Genomic DNA, 27,370 nt, shown 5'->3' with positions numbered 1-27,370 from the left:
TAGACTTAGTTATCCAGCAACACATCTTGAGTCGATTTTAGCTCCCACTGTATTTTATCACATTTTTAGCCAGGACAAACATGGCCGTAAAAAAAGAACCCCGGGACAGAATCTGATAGGACTTTGCCAGAATTATAGGGAAAGCATAAGCTTTCATTACATATAAGTCTCATCAGTGGAGGTTCTTGGACCAAGTTTCATACAAAAGTGCCCATTGTCATTTTATGCTTGTCGATTACCCGTCCCTTTCCTTCTCGGCGGATAAGAAAATGACAGATATATAAAATTAGTTGGTATTTACAGGAATTAGCACCATTACTTACCTAAAATTTTTTAAACGGTTTTATTTAGCTTGACCCGTTTGTTTTATTCTTTGTTGGGTCAAATTTATTTTTATTTTACTCAGTGTCGGTTATGTACCACCTTAATAACACAATCACTTTCAACTTTCCAGTAGAAAAAGCATGCAAGTGAAAATATTTAGCCGCTAATTCGAGTCAATCATTATTGTGCCTACCATGACTCGCGGTGTTGCCAGCGTTACGCCTGGAGTGGTTGCGGGTGAAACCTACTCATTGGCGGGAGCACAAACCACACACATGTGTTAAAAATGGAAGTGACAAAACTTGGCCGGAATGTAAAAGCCATCAGGGAACTTAAAAAGGTCACATCGAAACAATTCATCTAAAGAGAAAATTAAATACATACATACATATAAAGTCACGCCCGTATTCCCCGAAGGGGTGGGCAGAACTACAAATAATCAAGAAACTATTTGCAGCCACTTTTGATACATAGTTCTAAGGATAATGATAAGCCGTATGAAAAAAAATATTAAAAAAGAAGAAACCTTCTCCCAAGACTGCTAACGTATAACCAATGTTGGAAGGAGAATGATCTTGACATATTTCATAACAGTTTGCCTAAATTCAAGAAACTCATTGTGCAATCATCTAGTCATTACCGTTAGTTTAACTGGTTTAATAGAAAAAAAATAGTAGTTTTTTTCTTGTACCTATTTTTCTTTTTTTTGTTGTAGTGTTGCCTGGCTGTAACTTTTCATACCTTTTGTTGTTCCGTTATTTTTTTTTCTAAACAAATTCTACATACATGTTAATTACTTACATAAGTTGTGCACGTCTGTAATTGGTGCAAACACTAGTTGATGTGCCTAATAAATAAATAAATAAAATAAAATAGAAGTAGAAAATTAAATATTGCTAGGTATTTGACATTTGTGCATATAAGAATAAGTGCGCTATGTCAACAAATATCAAATAGGAATAACGCTTTTTTAATATAAATCGCTTCAATGTGGCCTTCTTAGCCCGTCATAGCTAAATCTACAATCATATGCCAGAGAAGACAACATGCAGCTATTTTTGATACGAAATCCCAAGATAGATATGATGAGTCGTATGTTCATATGTGATCTTCCCTAATGCATTTTTTTTTTGGGGAGATTGCCAATCAACAAGCCTAACCTACCATTAAATTGGCCATCATGTTAGAATGACCCATTGTCGGTTGTAACGACATGCCCGATCTTGTTATTCATTCCCAGTCATATACTTACTACTTTTAATTGACTGATGATAAAGTCAAATAACGACATTGTTCTTTTCTCCAACCCTGGTATATAATGATAGAGTTATACATTGTTTTAAGTTTACGCGGTTATTATCATAATTAAAACACATAATAACGGGTTCTTACCGCGTTTGAAGCAGGAGTCATCCCGTGATCATGGCACTTGCAACAGTGTCGAAATATCGGGAGTCTCATATCCCTGATTTAAACGCGGTAAGAACCCGTTATTATGTGTTTTAATTATGATAGAGTTGTTGAGAGCAAAGGACAAGGGCGTAAGTAGTAAGATTTTCGCTAAAGCGTGGGGGGCATCTTAGAATAACTATATTACACCTCTAAAATGAGTCTGATAGGTTTCATGCTTGAAGTAGAAGACTCGCGTCCTCTGAAGGACGGAATTGTCTAACGTTTCGGATATTAGGTACTTATTTATTGACATATCCAGTAATTCTACTTCAACGTCTGTGCCATACTGATCAGGAAAGCTGCGGTTTCATACAGTATCGCGTTCCTCTCGGCAAAATTTTACTTAATAACTTTTACGCTTTTGTTTATGTTGACTTTAATTTTCTGCCACCTATCACGTAGGTTTAACAGGAAACTGTGTGAAGTGTGGGGTACTTAGTTCATCTTGCGATGGATGTACCTCTGACTACCCCAATTGGGATAAAGTCGTGGGTTTATGTTATGTTGATGATTGTTATTAGTCCTAAATATCGATTGTCCTAATAATCATCATCATCAATTTAAGAGCCACGCTCTTGTCGTTGAAGCATTCTCCATGCTACTTTTTTAGGGAAAATAGGGCAGTGGTTTCCTCCTTGCCTTTTGCCCCGCAGTACTGTCTGACGCAAGTGGGATGTCCTAATAATACTTCATCCTAATGTTTTCGTCCTAAAGTCTGTATATAGTCCTAATTTCCTATATTTCTAATATTTTTAATCCTCATGCAATAATTAAGATAGTAAATATTAAAAGTACATACATTTGGGGTACTAAAATAGTTTAACCTATGATTCGGATCTGGCACTCGCTACAAACATAAGCTTACGTCTATATCCCAATTGGGGTAGTCAGAGAACTAAGTACCATCGCGTCACCGAGCTCTCTGTTATACCAAACACTACAAACTATTATTTCTGTATAATGTGTCCTTGGTCTCAAGAAAGCATTTTACCTATCTATCTTTCTACCTATTATTTACTTAATGCTATAACAAAATCCACAAGGAAGCATCAACTGTATCGAGTAATTAATCCAATAATCTTCTTTTCTTCATGAAGAACTTATTTCCCACAGTCAGTCGAGCCTTCACCGAGTTTTTGCAAGTTATTCAACTCAGGTGCGCGTGCGCCGCGTGTGATGCTTCTTATGTAATATTGTGGGTATTAATTAGGTGTTTTAGTTGGTTCTATAAACATTCAAGAGAGAGAATAGTCATTGTAAAATTGTCCCAGTTGCATTAGGATATAGCGTTCAATATCCTCATGAGGAAACTCTAAAAACCGGCGAGGATGCATGAAGACTTTGATGAGAATGGTTTTTTTGACGTGACTTATTGTAGATTTGCCGCAGATGGCATTAACTTCTTGGCCGGACAAATGGGGAGCGCTGAAGGCTCTCACTCGGGATGAGAATGGAAGAAGCCAAAGTGGTGTGTCAGGATCGTAGTAAGTGGAATTTCATAGTCTCTGTCTACCCCTAACGGAAAATAAGCGTGATCTTATGTAAGTATGTATAAGACTGAATTACTTAGTTGTCTCTAAAATAAAGGAAATAAAACATATCATCGCACATCTAGTTCTTAAAAGTCATAAATGTCAAAAAATATGAAATTGATTTAACTTAGTAATTAACGTAGATACGGCAAAACAAAAATCGTTAAAGCGCTCTACTGTAAAATTTAAAAAAATACATTTATGACCTTAAAGAACTAGATGTGCGATTTATTTATTTCAAATCGGGGAACAAACAGCTTAAATAACAATTTATAAAATGCAAATAGTTTGTACATTAGCCAATGAAGTCTCCACTTATAACTAATACATGCATCACTGAGATGTAGACAGAAGTAATAAATTAACAATAACTAAGTAAGTAATAGGTGTTTTATCAGTCATGGGCGGTTCAGTAATTGACATCAAGGCAGTCAGAGGCCTTTAGCGGCTCAATAGTACCTAATCCTGACACCAGGGTTGATGAGATCAACCCTTGATCTCACAACCCACGCACGAGAGAAGAAGAGAAGGGTAGTTGAACGGACTCCGATAGATACGATCTCTTCCCCTCCCTCATTCCGCTATCGACCGACACATTAGGGATTAATTCCTTCAAATATAATCTTCTCAGATGACGCCCTGAGCCGGGGTTCGCGCCCAACTGGGCACTCTCAGGCCTGGGGGGTTAAAATGGCCACTACGAAGCAATTCATCTACGAAAGCAATATTGCTATTTGACAGTTGTTTCCATTGCGCACTTACTTTTACATGCGCAAATGTCAAATTGCAATATATTTTTTTTAATGGCACTAGTGCTGCTTTGTGCCAATGACAAGTTTTAAAAGATTGGGAAACTAAAAGGAAGGAAAATAACATTCGGGAACGGAAAGCACAAAAATAGGATCAGGTAAATGGGATAAAAAATAAATGCTTTCTTAAAGGAATTGCTTCGATGTCGCCATTTTAACCCCCTTATTGTCTTAAATTTTGTAGAGACAATGACTCTGCAAATATTCATACATCGTTACGCTGTGTACACATGAATTATTGAATAATTCAAGTTTTGTTGAAGTTTTTGTTTTAATTGGCGTCAGCATTGCACAATATTGTGAGCGTAACGAATGCTTTCTTCGCTATCGTAGAGGTATATGAATTATGGCACAATTATAATGTTTTGTCGGTGTTTTAATGGTTTACTTCTGGTTTCACTCTGCTGAAACGGAATTCATGTAAAGACGGAACTACGATATGTACCAACGTTAGTGATGAATAGTCATAGATACCACGGAGGCTATTAAATGCCTCATTTGTCTATACAAATGAGGCCGCCATAGCCTCCGTGGTCTAGTGGTTAGAGCGTTAGGCTCACGATCTGGAGGTCCGGGTTCAATTCCCGATGGGGACATTGTTGAAATCACTTAGTGAGACTGTCCTTTCTTTGGTAAGGACTTTTCAGGCTTGAATCACCTGATTGTCCGGAAAAGTAAGATGATTCCGTGCTTCGGAGGGCACGTTAAGCCGTTGGTCCCGGATATTAGAAGTAAAAACACCTCCACCAACCCGCATTGGAGCAGCGTGGTGGAGTATGCTCCATACCCCCTCCAGTTGATTGAGGGGAGGCCTGTGCCCAGTAGTGGGACGTATATAGGCTGTTTAATAATAATAATAATAAAAACACTTTATTGCACACAAATTCACAAAACATTTACAGGTTTATGTATGTATGTATACAAATGAGGAATGAGTCGTTAATAACCACCAATCCGCATTGGGCCCGCGTGATGGTTTAAGGCCCGTTCTCCCTATCCATCCATAGGGAAGGCCCGTGCCCCAGCAGTGGGGACGTTAATGGGCTGATGATGATGATGATGATACAAATGAGGGATTTTCCAGGCTAGGTTCCACAAAATGTACTGGGTGTTAGAGACATCGTAACGAATACTGAGGGGGATGATTCACATCATGATTCGGAGTTAAAATCAAGTGGAATTTTCCGTCGCAAAACTCATGATTTTTTTTATTATATTTTAAATTAATTTCAATTCTATACTTTTGCGATCGAAAATCCCACTTGATATTCTTAGAATAATGAGCTAAATCAGCCCCCTCAGTATGCGTTACGATGTCACTTACACCCTGTATATAGATGTATATGTGTATATACATGCTGTAAAGATTTTCCTACGTTTAACCTTCTAATTTCATGCATAACAGCAATTACATAATGCATCTTTTATCTCTGTTTTTGGGTAAAAATGATGACCCTTTTTATTACGCCCAGGCACATTAAGTATTATTCTGTGCCTAAAAAGAATAATGAAAAAAGAGAAGAGAGTTTTATATAAAGAGAGGCAATACAGGTAGCAACATAATTCTTCACATAATATGATCCAAATGTCAAGCAACAATTGTTTTTACATATTATTATGCTTCTGCTATTACATTGTATTTTGGAATAAGTATGCAGGTATCCAAGTAATGAGAAAATAGGTAATTATCACCTTAAAGTCGTAAGACCGAATGTTCTTTTAAAATCCAAAACCCATTGTTTAACTATTGTGTCTGGAAATCTCGGCTTTAAGAGGTTAAAGCTGTACAACGCCATCTATATGGTTTTGGTGAACTTAGCCTTTTAAGAGTCTTCTATAGTATGGAGCATAGGTATGAGTACTCCACCAGGCCAGCTTTTTTTTTTTGACGTGACTTATTGTAGGTTTGCCGCAGATGGCATTAACTACTTGGCCGGACAAATGGGGAGCGCTGAAGGCTCTCACCCGGTACAACGTTTAAGACAACAGGCCTGAGGGTGCCCAGTTGGGCGCGAACCTCGGCTCAGGGCGTCGTCTGAGAGGAAAAATATTTGAAAGTTAATCGACCCTAGTGGGTCGATAGCGATAAGCGCTGAATGAGGGAAATCATCGACCACGCCGGCGGGGTCGGTATCGGGGACCCACCAGGCCAGCACGCTACGCACGGTATTTCGAAACCATAGAAATAAAAAATTAATGCAACGTACGCGTTGATGTCTTTTGTATGTCATTTGTTGACTTGAGAGCAGATTGTGTCTTGATTGTTATTATTATGTAATAATATACATACATTATCCCATTCCGATACCGACCCTGTCGCGCGCGGGTGTGGTCGACGATTTCCCTCAATCAGCGCTTATCGCTATCGACCCACTAGGGTCGATTAATTCTTTCATATATTTTTCCTCACAGACGACGCCCTGAGCGGAGGTTCGCGCCCAACTGGGCACCCTCAGGCCTGTTGTCTTAAACGTTGTACCGGGTGAGAGCCTTCAGCGCTCCCCATTTGTCCGGCTAAGTAGTTAATGCAATTTGCGGCAAATCTACAAATCAAGTGTAAAAAATATAACACAAACCATACTCACAACACCGCTAAACTGTCTCAGTCACAGACAATACCTTCACCAACAATCATCACGAAGCATGAAATAACAGAAACATACACTAGTGCCCTCTCAAACGGCGTCTAACGTCTAATGTCTGTCAAAAATTTTCATTACATAATTTTCGTAAAAGGCAAAGCCGATTTATCGGTATGACAAAAGCTGTGGCAACCGAGAACCGGACCATCCGTTGGGCGCGAGACCCGCTCAGGGTTGCCAGGTGCCAGGAGAAAGATACTATTATAAAAAAAAACAAATAAAATAAAATATATTTATTTCAGACTTTCGTCCACACATATATTATATTTATGAAGTTCTTTTTTAATAGTTAAGCTGTTGTTCTGCGTGTCACTGTTCTGCTTCTCAAACGGGAGGTACCTTGATTTCAGCCAGGTTGTCTGAAATGAAGAAAGATATCGTTCGGTATCGTTGTATATCTCTCTCGTCACGTAAGTCAGCTGGAAGAAATCTCTTTGTTTAGAGATAAGTTTACCTGTACTGTCTGTTTCTTTGTATGTTCCTTACAATACAATACAAATAAACTTTATTGCACCAAAATAAAAAAGAAATAATCCGAAATAATAATAAATGGTAATAGTTCCTTGTGTCTGTTTTATCTTGTATTATTATAATAATAAATAAATAATAATTATTATAATAAGTCGTTGAAGCTCTTCCGGCATCGAACCATTTGAAATCAAGCCAGTGACACGCAGCAAAACAGTGACTTTAAAAAAAATCTTTATTTATTTATTTGAAATAATTATTTATTATTATTATACTTTAAAAAACAATGTAACGACTTATTAATTTATCATAAGTGCAATTTTCTCTAACACAGTTGGCTCGACCGCTATAGATGGCGATACGTTGGTCTAACGTAAAGCTCAGTGACGCGTGGGTGGGTAGTTCATCTTGCGATGGATGTACAGGGACTAGTTAATTTACGAATATAGTTATGAGCTTATGAATGAATGTCTGAATAACAATTTATTGCACACACAAACGCTGAACAGGGAGTCATATGAAAGCAAATCATATAATGTAAAGGCATATGATTGAGGTAGGGTACATTATTTGTCCAGCCAAGCACTTAATGCCATTTGAGGCAAATCTACAATAAGTCACGTCAAAAAAAAGCTACATTACCACCACCACTACCACCATTGGTTTGGTAAGTACTTACCAGAAAAAACTAAATTGTACAAAAAGGCGTCCTAGGGTGAGCTTGTGCTATGTTTAGTTTATTTTTAAAGAAATAGGTTTCGACCAGAGGGACTAAGGCATAGGTAGCTCAGCTTGAATCTCTTTTGGCTAACTGTAGAGTAGACTTACCTACTTATCTAGTAGGTAAATGCTTGCTAGAGTGAATATACACTAACAGAAAGAGAGGCAATTAAGTTGTCGTCTATTTACACGTGACTGCCATGTTTGTAGGGAATATTATCTTTAATTTGTGACTTAAATCATTTTTGCTAAACCCCTATTTACAAATTCTAAACTTATTAAGCAATGCTTACCTACTAAAACGTAATAGGGATGTTATAACAGTCGTATTTAGCATAATATTGAATTTTCAGTAGAACTTACAGCATTATTAGCAGGTAGGCGAACCGATCCAACAGGCTATACAACTTAAATAAGTTACTTATACTTACAAAAAGTATCGATAACCCTAGACGTGCGTCGGCGCAACTGGCCGAACAAGTTTCTAGCCGCAGTTATGCGCGCGACGTCGCGGGCTACGGACGTGTCGCCCGTCGAATAAACAAATCGAAATTCAAACAAAAACTACGAAAAAACATACCAGTGTTGCTACTAGTGTCCTTACTGTCCTTACTCCTAGTGATCAGGCCTAACGTGTATGAGAGTTGGAAATAGTGTCTTACACTCTTGGATGGATAAATACGTGCACTCATATTCAAGTAAGGTAAGGTTACACAGCAAAGTTGCGAGGAGCCCTATTTCTATAGCCATTCTGCTGCGCGGGCTCTTTTCAAATAGGTCACGTTATGGTTTGCATTCTTACCTCTAGATTTGTCAACACAATTGTGCAATGCAATTTGTTTTTATTCGATATAGAAATTTGAAAAGTTATTTTGCAATGTCTAATTTGATTTTACATAATTCATTCATGTCTGGGTGGCCTTGTGTTCGTTGCGGTGGAATGCCAAGAGGCGAGATAGTGGGACGTAGGTTCGACTCGGGGCTAGGTAGAGCTCAACTATAGCTTAACCCGAGGAACCAGTTTGTCGAGACAATAGCTTGGCTTTGACAAACTTTGCGGAGTCCTATAGCCTAGGAATGGAGCGAGCTTATGACGCTGTCTGACGAAGCTTCATAAAAGCTTGTAACGATTATTATTTTCAACATAAAAGCTTTGATTTGATTTGAAAAGCATTTTAGTCTGATAGGGACCTGCTTATTTACTACTCATAATTTTTGTAAAGCCATTCATTTCACTCTCATCATACAGATATAATTTTATTGTATTCATAAAGTTTAATATTTATTAATTAAATTATAAAACTTATAAAATAATTCAATTTAATGAAAATAGATTGCAGGTAATTAATAGTGGACACGGGCAGAATAATCAGCTCTAATTAATTAAAATTAATTGTTTTCCATTTATTTAAATTCCCTTGTGACATTTCCTTGTCTATAAATATATACTTTGTATATTTTTAATTATATATTTTCGGTCACTTTTAAATTACTGAACGAAAATGTACTCTAAAAGCTTTTCGATTAAGCTCTCCTCTTGAGGCGTGTGGTACTACAAGGAACTCTATGGCGTAGACTCAACTTGCATAAAATCATATCAACATTTTTAAAACAAACTCAACTACAGTCTTCACTTAAATTAATATTTTCAATTTCAATAGAAATTGAATAATAAACAAAGACCATTGTTAAAATAGAATAATTTAATAATATTTAAAAAAAAAAAAAAAAATTAATAGCGATGCAATTCTGAACTCTTCGCCTTTTGAGCCGTGGTAGAGATGTAGGTACCTACAATAGAGTGAGTACCTGTATAGAGCACTCAGCAGTAGCCACTTGTCCAGTCAAGTAATGAATCCCATCCGAGCAACTACAATAAATCACGTCAAAGGTTTAAGGTAAAAAAACTTAAATTTACATACATACATCAGGACAATTGGGCAACCTAATAATTCTAAAGCAATTTCTTCCAGGCGACCACTACCATCAATCATAAAAAAAGAAAAAAAAAGCTAGTAACGTGTTTGGACCATAGATAATTGATATCATGTGGTTTCCAGGATTAGGGCCCGGTTAATTGCAAAAAATGGCCATAGTCGCCCCCTATTGCATGGAACTCAAACATATCTTCAATTGCTCTAAATAAATAGGTATTATAGGTTATTAATTTAAGTGTAAAGTTCCTAAAGAGTAGATTTAAGATAATTATGTTAGTTATAGATTCCTTTTTTATTGTTATTATTTTCAAGTAATCGGCAACTGGGTGCCCCTATTGTTTGCTGTGCCCTAGCAGGGCGTCACATGTACGCATATTTATTACAACACCTTGTATAACTTGTGACTTGCAATAAACTTCTATTCTATTCTATCTATGGCGAGGAGTGTGTATTACTATTATACGTCTTCCTACCCCTTCGGGGACACAGGCGTGATGCTATGTAAAAAGTAACTATATACTTACAGTAGGTAAATAGGAGAACTTCTCATTAAAATCTCTGGTGAGAGCCCTTAACGTTTCGAGTTATACCCCTCAGCGCTCCCCATTTGTCCGGCCAAGTAGTGATTGCCATATACGGCAAATCTAGAATAAGCCACTTTAAAAACAAAGACCGTGCCAACATAGTTAACCGACTTCGCCAGGTGAAGAGGTACATAAATAGTAATGTTATTATATTTTCGTGCGCCCGCGCCGATGTAGCGTGCTAGAAGGACGACTCTTCACCCAGTTGGTTACATGGCGGAACGAACTGAATCATCGATCGAATTCAATGTATCACTTTAGGTATGCAAGTAAGATGTATCTTTAGGTATTTATTCGTTTTTCCTCCAAATTGAAGGTTCTTAGAATTCAAACTAGAAAAAAATAAAAAAAAAATAATTAAATTCTTAGAATTTAATTTTGGAATGTCTTTTTTATTAGTCATGTTTGCAAAGTAACTATAGGTACCCTATAGGTTGCCTATCATGGAATTTGCATTCACATCTATAATGTCTGTTGGGGTAAACAAACATAGTTGGAAATATTAAGAGGGACATCCATCGCATTATGAACTAAGTACCCATGCTCCACCAAGCTTTGTACACTGCACAGCATCAACTAGTACATAAAACATATTTATTTTGCGTAAAAACCCCAAACCCCGGACCCCGGTACCCTATTTGCGCCAATGAGTTATTAATCTTGGGGGTTATAATGGCCACATCGAAGCAATTCATCTAAGAAAGCAATATTGCAATTTGACATTTGCGCATATAAAAGTAAGTGCGCAATGCAAACAAATGTCAAAAAACAATATTGCTTTCTTAGCTGAAATTGCTTCGATGTGGCCATTTTAACCCCCCTTAAGTGTAGTTTTTACTAACACAATTGGCTAGACAATTTGGCAGTTACCTAGGTCAAAAATAAATTATGAAATTCTGATTACTAAATAAAGATAGACCTAAGAAGTGACCAAAACGTTTTCATTTTTTCTATTTAACTTCTGAATTTTCATAAACAAAAACGTAATAATAAGCCCGACATTTTGTCACGTTTTTCTATGACGTCACAGTGTGCTTTTTCATACAAATTCCGTAGTGATTCCGTGTTTTGACGTTTAGTAAAAAGTAACTGATTTGACTAGTTGGAAACGACCCTATTATAGTCGGCGATAGCCGATACAACGCATACGTTGGTCTCACAGAAAGCTCGGTGAAATGTGAGTACTTAGTTCATCTTGCGGTGGATGTACCTACCCCAATTAGGATATAATCGTGAGCGTATGTTGTGTGTTTTTGTGTAAATAAAACACGAATTAAGTAGGTAATCGATCTTCCTGCATCCTCACGTTTATAATAAGCACCTGACACGCAATGATGTTAGTCAGACTATGCCAGAGGCGTGGCGATTCATTATTTACCTTTAACAAGTTATTATTTACTGAAGTATATGAGTAATCTAATGTTTTAGAACATATTTAAGTACCGTGTTTGTTTTTAGTTGATACCTCCAAATGTGCACATTGTCGAAAACACTTTGTGACACTGTCCTTTGTTTAGTAAGCACATTGCAGGCTTGAATCACCCGCTGTCATTGGATGTTATCTACTTATTTATGAAAATTATAAATCCTCGAATTATTCCGTAAAAAAAACTTTTTATTTGATTTAAAAAACAAATATTACAGAAACACAACTGAAACCGCGGCCGCGCGGCGCGAATTATATCGAGTGGGTTCGACCAATAGGCGCAGCTTATGCTATCTACGTGGATAAAAGTCGTATGGCTATTGGTCGAGATCTACGATCGCTGTAATTCGCAGGCGCAGTTGCTGTATCCCAGGGCTGAACGCGGTTAAGCGGACTCGTGCTGCTGTGGGATAGGGAATGATGGAAAAGATTATATTTCTTCAATCCTTGTTTATTAATTTATTTCGCAATCCTCTCTTCTCTCTCGCTCACTCCTCGCTCTCTCTTTCACACACCTTTACGTTACGTTTCATTGAGCCTATCATTCCTATACCCTGTTTTGGTGTTCCGAAAGCTTAACTGCTTTCAGTCTTCATGTAAATATTGCCAGTAAGTAACCTAATATACTTTTTTCTTTTTTAATTATGTCCTTAATCTAAATACATGGTTTGAATGATGCCGTTAAACCACAGAGGTTTGTATCGGCACCCATTCGTCTCATTAAAACAGATAAAAAAAAAATAAAAAAAATACAGAAAACATTCAAAGGAATTCAAATTTAAATTCAAAAATATCTTTATTCAACATAGTTACACTTTGAATCGTCAATTTTTTATAACGAACGTCTCATCCGCCTTAAACTACTGCAGCTTCTGACAACCTGTATAGCCGGGGAAAAGAAGCTGCAAGAAAAACCTCGGCACAGGGCCTTAGACGTTCTTTTTTTTTTAATAAAAATAATAATAAATAAATAACACTATATTTATTCAAGTCTGTTTTATCTCACAAAAGACAATCACAATTCCCCCATCGGTCATCTAAGTCGCGTACCATAACTACTTTATTTGCAAATGACTCATTGTGCCGCGTTTGCTATCTGTTTTATTGTACATTGTATAACATTTGTCACGGTGTACACTAACTTTGTATATAATGCAATAAGTACTGCGTCGTATCTATTGCATTATTTCATTAGGAGTGGAAGTTTTTGTCGCGTATACCTGCCTGGTTTCTAATTTCCTGAAAGGACATGAATTACTTAAATGAGTTTCCAAATAAGTTACGGTTATTACGAAGTGTATTTAAGAAATTGCGTGAAATACGCTGTTTTCAATATATTTCTGACAACGAATTGTAGCGTTGACAGCGACTCTCCGAACGGCGACGCCTTATTTTCCCTCTACGTCAAGCGAGTTTTGATGTTATAGTACAGTTTAATAGAACCTAAGTCTAAAACGATTAACCAACTTATTACGAAATGAAGATAAACCATAATGATGTTTGACAGGATTAAAACTAGCTATTTTCTTGCTCGTATTGTAAATGAAGGACGGCAGAAGTTTAAGAACTAATAGGCACAAATACCAGGTTCACCTTCTAGGTCTTCCTCTGCCAGCCCTACCACTAACCTTCGCTTTATAATATACTGCTTTCATCATCATCAATTTAAGAACCACGCTCTTCTCGGTGTAGCATTTTCCGTTCCAGTCTATCAAAGGTCAAATCCTTGACTTCCCTATAAGACACGACGTTAATCTTTTCTTTAATCTGTTCCAGGTAAGCTCTTCTTGGTCTTCCCCTTCCTCTCTTTCCTTCTATGATGTTTTTAATAAATTCGTCGTGTCTTATTAGGTGTCCAATCATCTTGCCTCTTCTGTCCTGAATAATTCTCAGTATTTGTCTTTGTTCCTTTACTCTTACTAGCACTTCCTCCTACTGCTTTATAGAGGTATAATCCTATTATCCTTCTTTCGCTCTACGCGTCCAAACCAACTTAACATTCCATTTCATTCATCATTTTTTTTACTATATATTATTTTTATTTATTATTTACTATATATTATTATATTTCAGTTTTGATATAATCACTTTCAAGTTACAATTGTGATTTTAGGGTGTCCAAACTACTAACATTCAAAATTCATTTCGAACTGTACGTACCCGCAGTTTCGTACGTACATAGAGCAGTGATATCCGACGGAACAGTAAAAGTTACGTTTTTTTTACGTAGCATCTAATTAATTTGACCTAGAAGTCAGCAGGACGTACGGAGGTTGCAATCAGAATGATTTACAACCAGCAGGATTATGCGCAATCGCACCGTAATGTTATTTCACTTTTAATTGCTGCGAAAGTGTCGGCGGATGCTGACCCTCTAGTGAGTAGAGAACGATTATTTTTTTGTGCCAGGAAGAACGTAAATGCAAATGTTATGCAGCTCTATGTTGGCTTTTCGTAGAGTCTGCTCCATGAAACTCTCCAAATCACGGCCACGGCGCTACTGTCGCAGTATCTGCATATAATTATTATATCATCATCATTATCAGCCCATTAATGTCCCCACTGCTGGGGCACGGGCCTTCCCTATGGATGGATAGGGCCCAGTGCGGATAGGTGGTTATTAACGACTGCTAATGCAGCCGGGACCAACGGCGGGAGGAGCTCGAGATGAAAACTTTTTTTTTGTGGTCACCCATCCTATGACCGGCCCTTGCGAAAGTTGCTTAATTTCAACAATCGCAGACCGAGCGCGTTTACCGCTGCGCCACCGAGCTCCGCAATTATTATATAATATGACTCATTGCGTTGCTTTTCAGTTGCTACTGTAATCAGGGCTTCTCTATGTTTATCATCAGGCATAGTTGAGACAAGATACTAGGCCAATATAAGAATAAAAAAATCACTTCTTAATTAGTTAGTTTAGTATTGGGCTGGTTTTCCCTTCGCGGGTTGGAAGGTCAGACAGGCAGTCGCTTCTGTAAAAAGCCGGGCCCGACAAATCTTCAGGTTAGGTAAGCGGACCCTGTGAAAAACGGGATAATACTAGGGAAGATGGAAATAGTTCTATTAAAATTCAACCCAAAAAGAGTTATTATTGAGCTGCCAAAGACGCCAGATATAAGCAAGTTATCTACTTATATAAATATCGTAAATGATTTCTTGTTGCGTAAATTAAAACGCAATTTTTCCATAGTCGGTTTTTCGTTTCTAAACTTATTTGTTATAGTCCATCACATTGGAGAGAATACGAACATGATATCAATACTGTTCCCAAAAACCCTCCAAAAAAATAAAGATAAACAAAACTATTCCCACGTGAAGATCCTTATCATATCGAATAAGGATAATCCTCAAATAAAAAGATAGAACTCATATCTAATTCACAACACTAAGGTGAAAATTTAACATATAAATATGTATTTAAACATAATATACTTAACCAGAAAACCACTAAAAACGCGTTTTTAAAAATACATTTTAATATTTCAACAAACATACATAAACTTACGCCACCGGTGTAAGCAGAGGCTATGGATTTCCTCCACATTCATCAATCGTTTCATATACGCACGCCACCGGTTCAGAGTAGATCGTACTGTTTTCTAAAGACATCTCCACTTCGGTCAATGTACGTCCTTCTAGGTCTTCCTCTGTCAGCCTTACCACCAACTTTTGTATATTTAAAATTTAGTTACTTATAACTAAATTTCATTTAATATAGGAAAAAATTAAGGCTACACATTTTTACCTCAATTGAAACTAAATCATCTATTGCAAGATATTACGTTAAAAAAAAATGACATCCGAATATGTTTTCTCAAAAACCCACTCACGTGGTTTTCGCTATAAGGTGGCGATATCGTAAAAAACACTGTTTATTTTTTAAACTCGAATATAATATGGTCCGGTTTTCTGGCGTCATTGACCGCTTGTTAAATGTCTATCGGGGATACCTATCATACATAAATATTAATAATGATAATATTGAATAATACAAACATTCTATTTTTAAAATTCGTGAAGTTAAGATTACCATTTATCAGTGGTGAGATTATAATATTGAGTAATAGAAGAATAAATATAGAAAAAATCATGATAAGAAGTAGGAAGGAAGGAAAGTACATTGCTTTTTTACGAGATATCGACGGTTATCTAGTAATATAAAGGACCAATTTACGCTGTTCATATTGCGGGTACGTACCTAAAAATATCTTTATTCAGTAGGAAATAGTAAGATAGTTAAGTACACTTTAATTCGTCAGTTCTTACATAACGTCCTCTTATATTCCAAATCAGTTCAGACTAGTCACTAAGATACTTAATGCGATATTCAAAAATATCTTTATTCAGTAGGTAACATAGTTACACTTTAAATCGTCAATTTTTACATAAAGAACGTCTCATCTGCCTAAAACTACTGCAGCTTCTCATAATCTGTATAGCCGCGGAAAAGAAGCTGCAAGAAAAACCTTGGCACAGGCCTCAAAACGTTGTTAAAAAAACATAAAATGTTATAGATACAATTCAGTAAGGCTGCCTAATAAACAGCTATAATCTAAAATCAAAAATATTTTAATATAGAATCACAAGAGATGAAAGTTAACATACTGTTTATGAATACTTACTAATAGTTGGGGTGGGCGAGGGTGTGATGCCGCTAAACGATGTTATTAGGGTACCGAACAGAGCATAGTACTCCGCTTACCACAAGTTGGTAGTGTGACTAGGGATCGACGATCGTCTAGTGTCATGTTGGATGTTGTATATATGCGTCTCGCTGTATAAACTTCAATAGCGCGTTTCAGGACTGCATTATTGAATGTGGCGCCATCTGTTGCATGTGGGCGGAACTAACTGGTCAACTAGTTGGGTCCGCCACAATTTCTATCCTACAGTGCAAAAGGAGCGCGCACGGAGAGTTTTTCTCGCTTGTACGCACGAGGTAAGCCGGCATAAGAATGAGAATTCTGTATGCAGTGTCTGGGCTGTGGAAGTAAGTATTTACAGATAAAATAGGCAAAGTATAGTAAACAAGACAGGTTATCTGGTGTTTATCTTCAAACTCATCGTATCTGATGTGTCAGACAGGTAAAATTTTTAGCATACTGATCGTTATGGAAATGTTCGACATATTTGCCCGTTACGAATTATAAGTATTACGAATAAATAAATAAATATTTGAAATGTTGGACGGCTTGTCTACATTGGGGTGGTCAGTGATCAGTTTGTACGCTGGAAGAAAGTGTCAATATCTTTTATTGACGTGACTTAATGGTGCTAATTCCTGTAAATACCATCTAATTTTATTTTAAGTTATATGTCATTTTCTTATCCGCCGAAAAGGAAGGGGACGGGTAATCGACAAGCATACAATTTAGAATTAAGTTGACATCACACGTCAAACGGTTTGCATACCAGCGAGATACCTGTTTGATTCGCCCGGGTTATTCATTTATTTACTCATTCTTCCTAAAATTAAGAGCTGTTAAACATCCGTCCCTTTCCTTTTCGGCGGATAAGAAAATGACAGGTATAACTTAAATTAAAATTAGGAGGTGTCTGCAGGAATCGCGGCCACTGTATATGTAGATTTGCCGTAAATGGCAACAAACTACTTGGCCGAACAAATAGGTGTCAATATAGCATAAACTACTGAAATTTCTTTGTTTTCACATGACCTTACACCTTTATTACCTGTATGTTGTCACTGCAGCTAAGATTCTAAAATCTTAAGATAAATGGTTTAAAGTCACAGAACAAAAAGATTAATTATTTCATTAAAGTTATTAAAGTATAATCTGTTATTCGAGCCCTACATCCCAACAGGGGATAAAAGGATTAGAAGAAGAAGAAGAAAACATAATTAGTATTAACATTCTTAATACTCCTGAAATCCTGTTATTACTCAGTCGAGTTTACTCCCACGACAGAATTTCTTTTATTTTTCTTCACGATCCAGACTTACCCGGCTGAGCTGAGCCTATAACAAATTACGTCGCATCAATATTAGCGATGGGTCGTTATCGGTTTTTGAGATAACGTAACGTAAGCGTTATGTGATTTCCAATAACTAGTTTCTTAACTAGTGATTTTTATAACTAGTTATTTTCACAACGTTCTGAAGCAAACGTGATAATTGTAACGTAAAATCGTTTGGTTAGGTAGCAGTATAACTTAATTCTTCTTCACGCACACGTATTGTAAAACCAGTGATTTTGCGTAAGTAGTGAAAGTAGCCAAACATCGACGCTATGCCTTAAACATAAGAGTGAATTCGATTTAACTTTATGGCGTTGTGATTAAAAGAGTTATTGATTGAAGACTGATGCCTATTTCGATCGTTTAAATGGCGTTATGAATATCACTAGTTTTTGTTGTAGTGGAAAACGAGTGATCACTGTTCGAGCTCGTAACTGCATATATAACCAGTTATGGTTAATAACGCCCATCGCTAATCAATATCATTAATATTGAATAGACTGAACCATCTTCGCTGTATAAAATCTTATTCCTTTTGCAATCACGCGCAGTCAGCCCTCGTCGTTACGCCGTTGACATTATAAGCTTCAGTTCTTGTTTTTAGTTTGTTTTTATTCGAAAGGGTATAATTTAAATTAGTTTATTTTTTGTGAAGATGTAACTGGTTTGAACCGGTTGACTGAGGTAACTTGAGGATTTATCCATCGTGTTGTGTAAGGCTGACTGAAAATGAAATGCAATAACTCGTGCGAATTAACTAGACACTTTGCTAATACGCAAGTCTTGATGAGAGATGTCAAGTTAATACGGTCGGAGTATAAAATATAAAAAAATAAAACATGCCGGGGCTACCAGACTCCATCAAGTTAGAAATGATGTATAAATCTCTAAGTCCACTTATAGCAAAATAAGGGTTTACTGTTTTAAGTTTTCTAAAAAGAAAACGAAAATGTTTAAATGTTTCAGTTAGGAGACATTTTCGTTGTTTTTTCGTAGTTAGTTGATATCAAGTGAAATTTTTCGTCGTAAAATTCATATAGCTAGTATTTTGTGTTTTTTTTTTAATATTTTCAATTCTATAGTTTTGCGATGGAAAATTCCTCTTGATATTAACTCAGAATAATGAGCTGAATCATCCCTCTCAGTATTCGTTACGATGTCACTTACACCCCGTACAAATACGAAAAGGTAGGCATACAAGTGTGTATAGCTGCTAGTAACACCGTAACGAATACTGAGGGGAATGATATAAAGTGGCATTTCCTGTCGGAAAATTCATGAAAATATTTGTGTTTTTTTCAATAATTTTCAGTCTCATACTTTTGCGACGGAAAATTCCACTTTATATTAACGCAGAATCATAGTCTGAATCATCCTTCAAACTTTTCGTTACGATATCACTAACAACCTGGGGGGTTAAAATGGCCACATCGAAGCAATTCATCGAAGAAAGCAATATTGCAATTTGACATTAGCACATATAAAAGTAAGTGCGCAATGCAAACAAATATCAGATAGCAATATTGCTTTCTTATATGAATTGCTTCGATGTGGCCATTGTAACCCCCCTGTATGTAAATATTATCGGCTAGACATATCACCTTATGTCAATGCCAAACTGTCGATTGTCATAATCTTTTGCAACTGGGCTTAGGCTCCAGGTATTTTCTAACCGCCATATTGCTAATTGAGACTCCTCAACTAGGATATGGAATATGAAATCTATTAAGCTGTGTTGTTAGCGACGGCTGAGCAGTCGACACCGGAAGAGGCTCATGTTTTTCTTCGTCCAGCTTACACGACCAGCGACCACTGCAGCCTCGCGGCGGTGCGACATTCCACGAGGGTAGGGTTGCCATCTATCATTTCCTTTCCATGTACCCTGAGAGCGTTTTCGCACGTTCTTCCTCTATCTGTTGTTCAGTGGTCGTGAGGTGGATTATCAGGCTCATCAACCCTGGCGTCAGGTTTTTTATTGAGCCGCCATAGTCCCCTGACACGGCTCTTGTAGTATGCAGTTCTTCCTCTATCTGTTATTCAGTGGTCGTGAGGTGGATTATCAGTCTCATCAACCCTGGCGTCAGGTTTATTAATAAGCCGCCATAGTCCCCTGACACGACTCTTGTAGTATGCAGTTCTTCCTCTATCTGTTGTTCAGTGGTCGTGAGGTGGATTATCAATCTCATCAACCCTGGCGTCAGGTTTATTATTAAGCCGCCATAGTCCCCTGACACGGCTCATGTAGTATGCAGTTGCATACTTACATCAGTAATAAATAAATAGCCATTTATTTCAGGTATACACCCATAGTAATATTACAATATTTGCAACACAGTAAAAAGTAAAAAACAAAGCACAACTTATAGTCACAAAAGTAAAAAAAAAAATACTCAAAATAAAGTAATAACAAACAGTAATGACAAATATAATAACCGAGATCGACCGGGACGGCTTAACGAGCCTTCTGAAGCACGGATCATCTGACTTGCGGATCATCAGGTGATCAGCCTGTAAATGTCGTAATCTAACTAGGGATCGCAAAATGATTTTCGAACCCGATACCACTGAATCGTGAGCTCACAGCTTAACCACTGGACCGCAGAGGCCGTCGCACTACATCAATATTCAATCATTTTTATTTGCATAATAATTCTTTATTGTATAAAGATAGGTTTAAAAAAATACGTAATACGTACGGCTCTATGCTGGAATACCAATTTTTACATCAGTTATTTACTATATACATACATAAACTCAAGCCTATTTTCCACCTGGATAAGTAGAGACTATGGAATTCCATTTGCTTCGATCCTGGCACACTTTTTTTGCTTCCTCCACATTCATCAATCGTTTCTTATACGCACGCCGGTTCAGAGTCATTATCATCATCTCCCTAGCATTATCCCGTTTTTCACAGGGTCCGCTTACCTAACTAGACGATTTGACAGGTTCGGTTTTTCACAGAAGAGACTGGCTGTCTGACCTTCCAACCCGCGAAGGGAAAATCAGCCCAATACAGGTAAGGTCACTCGGGAATGTGGGTTTCCTCACGATATTTTCCTTCACCGCACACCGCGGCTTCGTTGTGTTCAGAGTAGATCGTACTAAACCCTTTTCTAAGGACATTTCCAATTTGGTTAGTAGTTATTTATTATATAGTTCTATAGAAAGCAGCCCTACTAAGCTGATTATAATACGCAACCATACAGCCAACATAGGCCCTTGTCTTTTTGTCCCTTTGCTAAGCAGACAAGTCAAATTAAAAAAGTAAAATCTTACTCGAGGCGTTATTAATTCCCCTAAGCCTAGCCTACGATGTGGCTTTAATCGGTTTAATCTCAAGTAGACGAGTTGTTTCAACGCAATTGAATCTTAGATTATAGCAAGTCAGTGTTCGTCATATGTCATGAAACTTTGATAAGGTGTCAAAATAGGAAATCTTGTTATAGAATAGCTTGTTGCAATATTGTTTTGTAAGTCAATCTTAACGTTTTAGAATTCTATACTGGGTGCTAGTGACATCGTAACGAATACTGAGGGGGATGATTCCGGTCATGATTCTAAGTTAATATCAAGTGGAATTTTCCATCGCATTCATGATTTTTCTGTGTTTCTTTTTTAATTATACTTTTGCGATGGAAAATTCCACTTGATATCAATTCAGAATCTTGGTTTGAATTATCACGCAAAGATTTCGTTACGATGTCACTAACATCCTGTATAGGTTGACAAGGATCCAGATCTTGATCCAGATCTAGTGACATTGACAGGAGGGCGTTCTTGTTGTTTAGGCAAAGGTACTGAGCCATGCAGCGTCATCTTTTATGCTACAATTTCTTCAAATTTTTACGACTTATTTCTTAAAAGGAGGTCGGTGCGGTTACTTACACAATTTTTTTTTGTAGTATTTGCCCGTACCAGCTGGCCTAGTACGATAACGACGAGGTGACTGTCCTTCCTGTACGTAGTACTATACAGTAAGGAATAATACTACGTATAGAATGGCAACTCTGTCCCACACCAGCGGTTGCGCTAGGTTTACCTCACCCCCTCGGTCTTACTTTAGTCTTCAATCGTATGGCGATGCACGTGTACGATAACGTCAATGTGTAGTGTCTTGAACGAGATGTGTTGTATGAAGTGTCCGGGGTGTGGTAGTACAGTCATGAGCAATATAATATACCCACTTTAGGACTCTGTCGCTAACATATTTGACATTTAGTGAGACTTACAGTTCAGTTTGTCAAATAAGTTAATGTCATCGCGTCCAAGCCGTGTCCAGCGACGGCGACTCCTAAATGTCTACCCCAGGTCGATGTTATGATAGGCTCTAATGTGGCTAGCAAAACCGAACTTCGATTTGAAGGTTCGGCCACATGGCACACAGAATAACTGGCCAGCAGAATTAAGTTAATGTGACATGGTACCAAAGTGTATACATATTAATGCTCGTGACCGTACAATGTTTACTAACACTACACATGGAAATGCGCCCTGCTTCGCTTGCGTGATCGCGTGTTGTACTCGGGCGTTTGTTTCGATGTTTATCAAAGCAATTCTCTTTAACAAAACTGTGTAAAGGTTAACTATTTTATTTTGTTATCTGATTGCATAATAAGTAGAGCTCGAAGCCTAGTTGTGTTTGATGATTCGAAACGATTAACGAAATTGCTTAATTGATTCTAGGAAAAAAGTTCCTACTTCCAGGAACCTACCATACCTACTAAATAACATAGTTTAGTGTTGCGAACTCTTCGCAGATTTTATAATCTTTTTACATGTTTTTTTTTATATTTCTTTTTTGACAACGTTTTGTATCTTGTTTTTTCTTACTTACGTCTTACATACATACATACATAAACTCACGCCCGTAATCCCTAATGGGGTGGGCAGAGCCACAAGTAATCAAAGACAACTTGCAGCCACAGTTCATACGATGTCGTAAGCTGGATATGATAAACCTACTACTTACGTCTTGGTTGGTGAAAATACATTAACTCTCTCATAAGCTAAGTATTTGTTATTTCATCATCATCATCATCAGCCCATTAACGTCCCCACTGCTGGGGCACGGGCCTTCCCTATGGATGGGAAGGGAGATTTGTTATTTATTCATATAGTAATACAGTGTCATTATATATGTATATGATGTGGACTGTATTAAAAACTAAAAACTAAATGTGAGCTACGATGGTTACTGATGTCAGTTACCATCGTAGCTCACATTTGCATGCAGCAATTTCTTTTAGGCAACCTTTGGGTACAGGAAAATTTCGAGTTCGATTTCTAGTTCGAGTGACAGGCGAGTCCTGGGAGTTCATTCGTATATACACTTCGGTTATCACAATTCTTGGCAGTTAGGTATGTTTAAGTTCCATATAATAGGGGCGAGTATTAAAAAGGTTTCCTTATCCAATTTTCGTGTTTTAAGTTTTGTACTACAGTTACCCTCTCGTTAGACGTAAAAATATAAGAGAGAACCTTAACACGAGAAAGAGAGATTCAATAAAATTGTATTGGTATCCTTAGTGGCATCATGTTAGATTATTATCTAACGTGTATATTTTCACCGAGAAGGGAAACATTGTAGCGTAGAATTTATTTAAGGATTACTAACGAGGAAGGGTTAGAAAGGGTGAGGGAAAGGAGACATATTGAGTGTTATTGAGGTCAGAAAAGGCAAGATGATTGGGCACTTAATAATTTATTCAAAACATCATAAAGGCGAAGGGAAGGGAGGGGAGAACCAATGATTGTCGAATTTGTTTTCAAATTAATGTTTGGATCATAAATGATTATCACGTGCTCAGCGGTGAAGGAAAACATCGCGAGGAAACCCACATTCCCGAGAAATGCGTTTTCGGTGGTATGTGACCTAACCTGTATTGGGCGGGTTGGAAAGTCAGACAGGCAGTCGCTTCTGTAAAAAACCGGACCTGTCAAATCTTCAGGTTAGGTAAGCGGACCCTGTGAAAAACGGGATAACGCTAGGGAGATAATGACATCATAAAGAGCTTGCTCTATGGAAGCTCTTTTCATTAGTAAGATCATTAGTATGTTAATACACATTCCTCTCGTAACCTCAATACTCTCAAAAGGGAATTCAGGACTCGTAAAATGAAATACACAAGTTAATTTAGATATTTAATGTTAAAATATAATTAATGTTTCCGTAACGAGTAAACCGTAATCTAATTAGTGTACTTTATAAAGACTGAATGATGTGCGCAAAAAACCTTTTAAGCAAATTAATTTTGAAGTTGGAAGGAATGAGGTTCCGTAGTGAGATTATAATTTTTAGTTATGAGTAGATCACGCTCGATGCAAAATATCTATAGCCACATCTACTGTTCTGGATACAGCCATACAGGTACATACTCAAGCACGTATTACTCACAGCAGGGTAGGTAGCGCCGCAAATTATCAGATGCCCGAACCTCGGCGGTCTCAAACAGGTTAAACTGAAGCAATTCGTCTTAAAAAGTAATATTGTTATTTGACATTTGCGCATGAGCCTAAAAGTTAGTGCGCAATGTGAACTGTCTTATAGGTTAATATTGTTTTATTTTGTTTTATTTAATACTAGGTTCAAGATAAATTATGAAATTCTGATTACTGAATAAAGACAGATCTAAAACTAACGAAAAATATTTTCTTTGTTGTATTTAACTTATTTATGAATTTTGAACAAGAAAAACGTAATAATAAGTTTGAAATTTTATCACGTTTTTCTATGACGTCACAGTGTGCTTTTTCAAACGAATTCCATAGTGATTTCGTGTTTTGACGTTTAGTAAAAAGTAACTGATTTGACTAGTTGGAAACTAGCCTATTTTTGTATGTGGCCGTTTTAGACCCACAGTATTGAGGTCCTAAATAGTATTGTAAAAGTTAGTTTATGAGAGCAATTTAATTTCAGTTTTGATGCCAAGTTAATATTCAAAATTCTGCCAGGGTTGTTTCTCAGACCTTGAATAAGTCTTGCCAATTAATTGATAAATTCTTCTATTTAATTACCTTTTGACCGGGACATATCCTGTTTTCCCCCAAAACAAAACTGTACATAGTCATAAGAATTAATTACATCATTTATTTAACTGTTTCTCGTCTTCCGGTGAGGATCCCAAAATTATTGCGAACGAATCCGTTAACTTCCGCCAAATGTTAACAGTTACATTCGTAAGCGAATAAATGATTTCTGATTTCTGCAACATATACGTAGATAATATGAATGCTTGCCTCAAATGCCTCAATTTTGATTTCCGACATCTGTTCTACCATAATTAGGGTTGTTAACGGCCTCCGTGGTCCAGTGGTTGAGATTTTGACTCACGATCCGGAGGCCCCGGGTTCGAATCCCGGTGGGGACATATCACAAAAATCACTTTGTGATCCCTAGTTTGGTTAGGACATTACAAGCTGATCACCTGATTGTCCGAAAGTAACGTGATCCGTGCTTCGGAAGGCACGTTAAGCCGTTGGTCCCGGTTACTACTTACTGATATAAGTAAGTAGTCGTTACATGAGCCATGTCAGGGGCCTTTGGCGGCTCAATAATAACCCTGACACCAGGATTGATGTGGTTGGTAATCCACTTTATGGTTTATTGATGTACCAAATAGTTCTTTTTTACCTTTGTGTACCTATATAGCGAAATTGGTTGTGTACTGTAATGCTGTATAAGTTGTAAGTAAATAAATAAATACATTTTAGGAAGATCATGTTAGGACAATTTACTTTAGGACAATCGTCCTTTGGACAACCAACTTTACGACAGTAAACGTTAGGATATCCAACAAAACCACTCGGTGAGCATACGGGCGTGCATTTTTGTGTATTTATTTATCTTCTTCTATCGTGGGTATATGGGTTGTGAGGTGGATTACCAACCCCATAAACCCTGGTGTCAGGGTTACTGATATTAGGCAGCTAAATTACTCAATTGTATAAAAATATTTTATGTTTATTTTTTTTAAAGTACGTTTAGGGCCCTGTGCCGAGGTTTTTCTTGCAGCTTCTTTTCCCCAGCTATACAGGTTGTGAGAAGCTGCAGTAGTTTTAGGTGGATGAGACGTTCGTTATGTAAAAATTGACGATTAAAAGTGTAACTATGTTACCTACTGAATAAAGATATATTTGAATTTGAACTATTGAGCCGCCAAAGGCGCCTGACATGGCTCATGTAACGACTACTTACTTACATCAGTAAGTATTAACCGGGACCAACGGCTATTTATTTATGTATGTAGGATTTAACTTTTCGTCTTGACGAGTTAGTTATTAATGGATAGTTATTTCCGCGGCGGACCCCAAATGCCCCGAATCCGTTATCTGGTGAACAGTTAGTTAATTAAAGCTAAAGTTACGTCCTGCCCGACCTTCACCGACTACGCTACTGTGATGAGAACTCGACAAATGGTAATTGTATTTCGCGCACAAACTGTATTGACTTTATAAAATGACTAGTTTGTTTTAGACATTTGCTAACCCTATATATAATAGGGTAGTTGTCAATTAGTCAAATCAGTTACTTTTTATTAAACGTCAAAACACGAAATTACTAAGGAATTTGTATGAAAAAGCACACTGTGACGTTACGACGTCACAGAAGTCATCGTCAGAAGTCGTCAGTAGAAAAATGTGATAAAATGTTGGACTTATTATTCCGTTTTTCTTGATTAAAATTAATAAGTAAGTAAATAAGTTAATAAATAGAAAAGAGAAAACGTTTTTCGTCAGTTTTACATCTAGTCTTTAGACCCAATTAGTTGGCTGGAAGAATAATAGTACTAGGTACCGATAGTCCATGTCTTCGTCTGCGTATTCAAATCAAATCAAAATCAAATCAAATATACTTTATTGCACAGAACTAAATTAAAACAAACATAACAAATGAATACAGTACAACAGTATCAGTATTCATGTAACTTTATAAAATATATCTTTATTAACAGGCACATTCAGCGTGAAAGAGTAACTTTCACGTAAGTATGTATATAATATTAGTGGAATATGAACAGATATGGAGGTTTGTAAACTTTTTTGTCGTGACTTTTTGCAGGAGCTCAGAGGTTTTGTAGCCATAACCTAGCCTAAGTTGGTCATAACACTCATAACTGTTATCAGTGGCTGCAAATTGTTTTCTTATGACTTTCGGATGTGGTCATTACGGTCCGATAAGATAACAAAATAGCTAAGTACCCATAGATGTTCCTGCGAGTAACGTAACTTCTAGTCAAGCACGTGATATACTAATTTTATTATGTTCCAAACATGAATAGGAAAACAATTTCGATAATTTCAACTCGTAGTCCAAGATACTGCAAGAGTTTTTTAATGATTAGTAGTTTTTTTTACTATTATGTCTAAATTGCTGTGCCTAATCCGGGTCCATATGTGTTACTCACCTTATATTACCAACCTCCTACCATGTGGAACGCAATAAATGATATAATTATGATTATAACATTATTATAATTAAGTAAGTATAATGAGAG

At 37.0% G+C, this 27,370-nt stretch overlaps 1 protein-coding gene across 3 annotated transcripts in view; it reads left to right on the top strand.

The window, feature by feature from the left end:
• Window positions 1–8,453: 8,453 nt before the first annotated feature.
• The window catches only part of LOC126376477 (uncharacterized), a 148,078-nt gene continuing 129,161 nt past the window's right edge, over window positions 8,454–27,370 (top strand). For 2 of the 3 annotated variants that reach the window (XM_050023873.1, XM_050023872.1), the window contains exon 1: window positions 8,454–8,645. The gene's annotated coding sequence lies outside the window, so the exon portion shown is untranslated. Of the gene's footprint in view, window positions 8,651–27,370 lie in introns of all 3 variants that reach the window. The other variant, XM_050023871.1, reaches the window with a different exon arrangement.

The sequence above is a fragment of the Pectinophora gossypiella genome, chromosome 21, assembly GCF_024362695.1.
Source record: "Pectinophora gossypiella chromosome 21, ilPecGoss1.1, whole genome shotgun sequence".
NCBI lineage: Eukaryota > Metazoa > Arthropoda > Insecta > Lepidoptera > Gelechiidae > Pectinophora > Pectinophora gossypiella.
The sequence above is the reverse complement of the archived record's forward strand: the minus strand, read 5'-3'. Positions and strand labels throughout refer to the sequence as shown.